We start from the raw sequence: 7,444 nt of genomic DNA, 5'->3' as shown, positions 1-7,444 counted from the left end.
AGAATGCAAAATAAGTTGGTTAAGTATTGGGGTAAGGTAGATAACATGAATCCGTTGTTGGTGATAGCAGTGATACTAGACCCCAGATACAAATTTAAATATGTCCAAGTTGCTTTGAAAAATATATATTTTGAGCGTACACAAGTTGAGTTGGTCATAAAAAATATCATGGATGTCTTGCATAGCTTATATGATGAATATTTGAAGGTTGTCTTTGACAGTGAAGCTTCTCAAACTCAAGCAAGATCGAAACATGGAGATAACAATGTTGGGGGAATTAAGAGTCAATTCCCGATGATGATGTCTTAGTAGTCATGGATGATAAAACAATGAGATAGTTCTATACAATTGCAAGCACTGAATGCTAAGAGGAAAAAAATTTAGAGTTGAATGAATATCTTCATGTTGAGTTAGCTGCTTCTCGTCATTCAAAATTTGATGTTTTAGCTTATGGAAAGTGAATACTTTCAAGTATAAAGTCTTGAGTTTGCATGTGATGTGTTGGCTTTACTTGCCTTTACAATGTCTTCAAAATCTGTCTTTAGTATGGGAGGTCAAGTACTAGATACTTTTAGGAGTTCCCTGTTTGCAAAAATGGTTGAGGCACTCATTTGTGCCTAAAGTTGGCTTTTTCAACATACTTTCAAATTGAAAGAGCTTGATGTTGATAATTTTAATGAGTTTGACAATCTTCTTGTTGGTAATTTCATTAACATTTTTACTTTATATTACTATAAATTGTTCAAATATTAATGAATATCATTTTCTTAATTTGTTTTGTAGAGGAAGAATCATGGACTCAACGTTCAACCATCTCTAGTGATTCTGAAGATGATGATGATGATCCAATGCAAGATTAAATATGTGATTGATTATTTAAGAACTTTTTTTACCTATTATTTAGTTGTATTGTTGCCTTATTGGCTTGTGACAAGACTATTTGTGTTGGATTGTTGCTCTGCCTTGTGGCAAGACTATTTGTCAATCTGTGTGGTTGCTTTGATTAATGTTGTGTTTAATTTGAAGATTGATGATGCTCGCTGCCTTGGATGACTGTAATATGTAACTACTACTATTGGAGCTTTTTTCCTTTGATGATGGTGATATTTGGATTGTTTTCAAATAGAATTAAAAGAACTTAGAAGTGTGGAATGCTTTTTTTTTTATAGAAGGGGACTACTTGTCCACAACAAACTGGCCAGCCTACTCAGACCTATTTATAGCCTGCTAACCCATTTTCAAATAGGTTGCAAATGGGTAAAGGTTGGCCCAACCTATTTTGGACAAAATGGGAAAGGCCACGGGTAGCCCTATGAGGTAGCTTATCCTACCTGTTGCACAGCCCTACTTGTAAGTTTATATTCATTTATTTGATACGTGAGACTTTCATAGCCCTCACAAATTTATATCCATTTGATGTGAGACTTTCAAAGTCATCATAAACTTATATCCTTTTGATTACTTGAGACTTTCAAAGTCCTTGCAATTTTATAAGTTAATTAATTTATTATCTTACATATTGATAAATTATGGCATGTACATAGTTTTGAATATAGTGTGCGTGAGACTTTCAAAGTCATTGTAGATTTATAAGTCAATTAGCTTATCCTACATAGCAATAAATTATCGTGAGTATAAATTTCAAAGAATTTAAAAATAAAATATTTTCCTAAAAATAAATAAAATAAAATAAATCACATTTGGAAGATGGATTTTAGGATACAAAAAATTTTCATAAATCTTATCAAAATATTTCCCTAAGATTATCTCTTAGAATTTTATAACAAATGAAGAAATAAAATGTTTTCATAAATAAAAACTACAAACCAACATTAAAATTATTTTATAAAATAATTAATATTTAATGTTTTCTTTAAAAAATCTCAACCAAGAGACACACATTTTTACCTCGAACTATATGGGCTTTGATCCCTCAAAAGGGTATGTAGGCCCTAGGGTTTCATTCTAAGTGTAGTCCAACTTATAAATAAATAAAATCTTTTCTTTTCATTATCTTTTTTTTAAGGATAATTAAGATTTTCTTTTAAGATCATTTAAATTTATATAGCTAACTTAAGGTAAATCATTCATATGAATGGGTGTTGTGGGGTGCCTAATACCTTCCCCGTGTATAATTGACTCTCTTACGCTTTTCTCTATACTAGACCACATGTCAAAGGTTTCCAAACTTACCTTTTAAAATTTTGGTGGCAACTCCAAATAAATATTTTTATTCGATTTTCCAACTTGAGAAATTCTGGATCGGGCACGACAATATTAAATACCCTATTATTTATAGTCACAATAAATGATGGGTATTTAATTTACCTATCATTTATTCCTTGGTACATGATGTTGGATAGGGAGGCATAGCGAAAGATTAAAATTTTAAATTTCCTATCCTGATGTGGATCGAATGAAATCATTTAAGTCAAGGTGGGAAGAAGAGTTACATTTTCTTATGCCTTATGTGCATTCTCTTCAAGAGTTTGGATTTCAAGAGTTGACAACATAGATCTACTCTCTCTATCGATATCCACACGAACAACTCTCTAACTCGAATAGCGTGCTAACCTCCCAATGTCCATTCATTTTTGAACGTCAGTTTCCTTTTTCTGCAGGTATTTCATGGCTCTCAAAGTGTTTAGCTATCAAAACTTTTTTAATTCTCTTAAACTCATAGAACACGTCCCTTTTCTGTCTTATTTATAGACTAGAATTTTGTTTTCTTTTAATGAGCTAACGAAAATATTAGATTAAATTTATCTCATAAATAAAATTTATAATTTCATATCTAATTTGAATTTATCTTATAAATTCAAGCTATAAAACTGATATGATATTCTCTTATATCATATTAATTATTAAATTTAAAATTAACACAATATAATATAATATAATATAATATATCACATATACATATTATATTATATATACACACACACACACGATATATATATATATATGCACACATATATTTTGAAAATATTATATATATATATATATAATTTTATATATCATATACATATACATATATATACACACACACACAGATACACACACACATGAATATATATTTCAAAATATATATATAGATATAATTATATTTTAAATTTTATATTTCATATATATATATACATATAAATATTTATCAAATAAATATTCATATATATATATATATATAATTCATTCACTTTAGTTTACATTCATTGAATCTAGATATATTTTAAATTTATTAAACTTGGATATTATAGCTCAAATTAGGCTATTCTTGTGTATGACCTTGTAGGCCCATATGAAGTTGGCAATAAGCTAATTACACTATTAGTCTACAAGTCACAAGTGGCCTCTAATAAGACATTGCCACTACCTAATTCATATGAGGATCGATGATTTGATGTAACCTATTATGTAACCGTATCATATCCCTTTTGTCATGCGATATTTCAATTAAGTATGAGACATGAAATTGTTATTCTTCTTTACTTGACCATTACTTTCTCGATCTCTAAGTGGATTGACTGTAACAATGAAAAAACACTTTCTATTGTAGTATGGCTATACATTTTCTTAGTCTTACTCATCGAGGAGTCCAGTAATATCTCTCACTTAATGTGAGGACAAATTCTTTCTTGACCATTGATATTCCCCTATATAAATGTTACTAAACTCAATCATAGCTTTATGATCACCCAGTCAAAGGTGACTTTTGACTAGGTCAAAATTTAGTGGTCATTATGTAAGAATGCATGATAATCTCAAGTTAAAGGGCTTAGTGATATGGTTACATATGAGATAAGTTTATAACTTGCATCATGTAGCTTTCTCAAAACGGGTCGGTCCAGGACTTTGTATTCTTTCAAGTACCTATGACTTTGATTTATATATCTATATTTAATTAAAATCATATTAGTCTTGTTTTATTTATGATCCCTTATAAATGATTGATTAGGGACATTTACGACAATCGCTATAGTTTGTCCAAGAATACAGTTATGATAGTGAGCACGCAATTGATATAATAACAAAAGAGAAATTCATTAAATAACAAAATGCATAATATAATGATTAACTCTAGGGCACAATTTTCAACACACGATACCATAATTTACTAAAGTATAAAAGATGGGTAAATTAAATATCCATAATTTACCCATCATTTTATGTTGAGAATAAATGATGGGTAAATATCCGTTATTTATTCTTCATTACCTTAAATAAAGGATAAAAAAATATACTTTTCAATTATGGGTAATTGATTTACTCATCGTTCAATTGATTATAAATGATATGCTGAGAATGAAATACCCATCATTTATTCTTTGTTGAAAATAAATAATAAAAAAACTTTAAATTTTATTAATTTTATTTAAAAATTTAATAAGTTTTTAACTTTATATTTATTAAGTAAATGACCAAGAAAAGTTCATTAATTTCTAAATCTATGATTTTATTTTTAAATATAGTGCGTTTGAAAATGTTACTGATTTCTCAGGTCAATTTACACCTTGCACATCGTGCATTGGTAGTAGTGGTTATCCATAAAACCAATTAATCATGTTATCGATGCACTTTTGAGCCCCTCGTTTTCTGTACTCATTGCAAAAGCTAAAGGGTTTCTACCTACTCGTATTCATCATTTGATGTCCAATTTGCATCCTCTTAGCGGCTATACTGTAAAAATCCACACGTAATGATAGAGCATTTTCTTTTATTATTTTTTTTGAAATTGATGTACTCTCAACATTTCAAACCCACAGTAATTTTCGATTATTAGAACAGACTCATCCAACAAAAGATACACTGACCAGCATATCCTATTACTTAATCATACAAAATATTGTTCAGTTGTAGTTGACTTGTGCCACACATTAGGCTGTGGACTGCTTATATTAATTAATTAAAAACCCTCGTCAGATGCCTGTGTCCTGACCCAAACTAATTAATTATCCTCAGATATGATCGTTGTAGTTTCTTCATCGTCCGCAGAGAACTTATTAATGCGGCGTCGAGCCAATACGACCTATATATACGCAAGTGACACTATCATCTTCAACGTCGTTACAAATGTATATGTTTTTTCTTGCTAGAAAACGCATATAGCTATTAAAGAGCTGATAATGATAGTGCATCTGTACTGTACCTGCTCGTCCCAATCAGTTTTGTAAGTAATAATTGTCAGCACAATTGTCTGAACCAATGTCCCAAATATCATCCCCACCAGATTCCCTACAAATTAAAAGGCGCCATAATACATCTTCAAATTATTAATAACTATATGGAGGCTCTAACGAAAACGCTTAAAGTACGTACCTTGACTTGCATGTGAAGACCTTGACTGAGTAAAATTCCAATTGGGATTCCTATGACGTAATAGCAACCTATGTTCACATATGCCACGACGCTTTGCCAACCTGCTCCTACAGCAACCCCTGTTCAAATATGATGCAACTGATCACATGATGTTTGCTCCAAAACTTAACTACAGTATTGGTCACTACGGTTATATACTTGAACTATATATCAGAAAACAGATAAAAAACTATGAACATGAATGTTCCTGAAAGAACATGCTGAACACTGTTTAGCAATATAGAGAATGCAAGCAAAGATGATAAGTCTCCAACTGCAGCAGCCACTTGTTGATTTGAAGTGAAAATGTAAGCAAGCCTGCCCCTGATGAACAAGAAGAATATGAACAGAAGGAACCCTATCGTCAATGATTTCACCAACGTCACCGTTATTGAGAGCTTCGCAGCCTGGGCACGCCCTCTCCCAAGCTCATTTGACACTCTAACACTGCATATTTTTATTTAAACATATCTAAATCAACCTTTAGTATTGATGCATAATGACAGTTTCCATTTTGCAGGTGATAAAATTACTTGGTCAACAATAGAGATAAAGAAAGAAAGAAATGCTGCCATTACCTAGCGGCAGCAAGAAAACCGAAGGCTATCATCATTTCCCATCCATTGATGTTTAGGCTAAAAGAAACAAAAATTTCATCTTTAGAGGGATCAGTGAACAGCTTATCTACTAAAACCAGCTCAACATAAACTAGGAACAAAAGATATTGCGTACCATATTGAAAGAGCGTCAATTTCAACTTCTGAATTTTTCAAGCTACCGGTTAATAGAATCAATATTGTGTAATACCATACCACTAGACTGCATAAGTTAAGAAAACCCAATCCCTATATTAGCTCTTGTACCTTGTTTCAAAAAACAATCAAACCAACCCACCGTTTCATACACTCACCACAGCATGACACCAGATGAAAGAGAGAGCTTGACCACAGGCCACAGAGCTTTAAAGGCCAAAACGGAGAAACCGTTCCACGTTTCAGGACACCAACCACATGTGACGAATATAAATTGGCCAATGTTGGGTAACCAATATGCAAGACTTGCCGAAATCATTGCACCGGCTATCCCAAACTTGTATTTGATAGTCCAAAGCCATGACAGGAATACATGAATTGTGATAGAGAAAGCACCCAAGAATGATATAACATAGTTTTTGCTCTGAGATTGCAGGAATGTCTGGAAGGTGAAGGACAAAACATAGGCGAAAACGACAGCGATGGACGAGAGTGAAATAGTTCCTGCCACATCTGCAATACTTTCATCCTGGCCTAACATCTTCATAATTGGGTTGGTGAAGATGAACAAGGGAAGAAGAAGGAAACAAGTGAAGTATAAGACTATCCATGATCGTTGAAGGTAGACTCCCATGATGCCATATCTTCTGGCTCCATATGCTTGTCCACATAGAGTGGACAATGCACTGGCCATTCCGTACTAGATAATAAGAGAACATCATTATCAGACAGAAGATCAATACCGTCTTTCCCAGGATATATTGAAGAACTCATTCGTGAAATAAATCTAAGAGGGAGAAAGCATACCAGAACACCATTAGCGAATCTGATAATAGTGTGGACAAGGGCGTACGCAGCGAGCTCCTTGGAACCAATATGACCAACAAAAGCTTGGCTCGTGACGTTGATGCCCTAGGTAGAGGCTCGAGTGAATATGGCTGGAGCTGCTACTAACCACATCACTTTACACTCCTTCCATACCCTTTTGGTCAGAGGCAAGTCATCATCTTCGGAGAGTATTTCTTCACTGATGAGCAGCTTTCTTGCAGATTCTTCCATATCTTGGTAGGCTCAAAGCGAGCGTTTGTTGTGTTTTCCTTCCCCGCATACGTGGTTTATCTGATTTGGTTTTCTAATTTATTGTTGTTAGCATTTGTGAGCAAAAGAAAAATGAAAATGACGCTGTCTGATTCATCCAATTCTATTCATAACTAATTCATCAGATTCATGCCCCTTGCACACTATTTTGGAACTAGTTTCTGTTTTTGAAAAATGTATGCATTAAATATATTATTAATGGTATTAATGATAATAATTTAAAAATAAAAAGTAATCATAAA

General features: G+C 32.4%; 1 pseudogene; it reads right to left on the bottom strand.

Annotated features, from left to right (window-relative positions):
• Window positions 1-4,942: 4,942 nt before the first annotated feature.
• On the bottom strand, window positions 4,943-7,163 carry LOC129322503 (protein DETOXIFICATION 21-like; annotated as a pseudogene).
• Window positions 7,164-7,444: the final 281 nt, after the last annotated feature.

The sequence above is a fragment of the Prosopis cineraria genome, unplaced genomic scaffold, assembly GCF_029017545.1.
Source record: "Prosopis cineraria cultivar Desert tree isolate PC_DT_omini unplaced genomic scaffold, ASM2901754v1 PC10, whole genome shotgun sequence".
Taxonomy (NCBI): domain Eukaryota; kingdom Viridiplantae; phylum Streptophyta; class Magnoliopsida; order Fabales; family Fabaceae; genus Prosopis; species Prosopis cineraria.
Note: the sequence above shows the minus strand (reverse complement) of the source record. Positions and strands in the feature narration are given on the sequence as shown.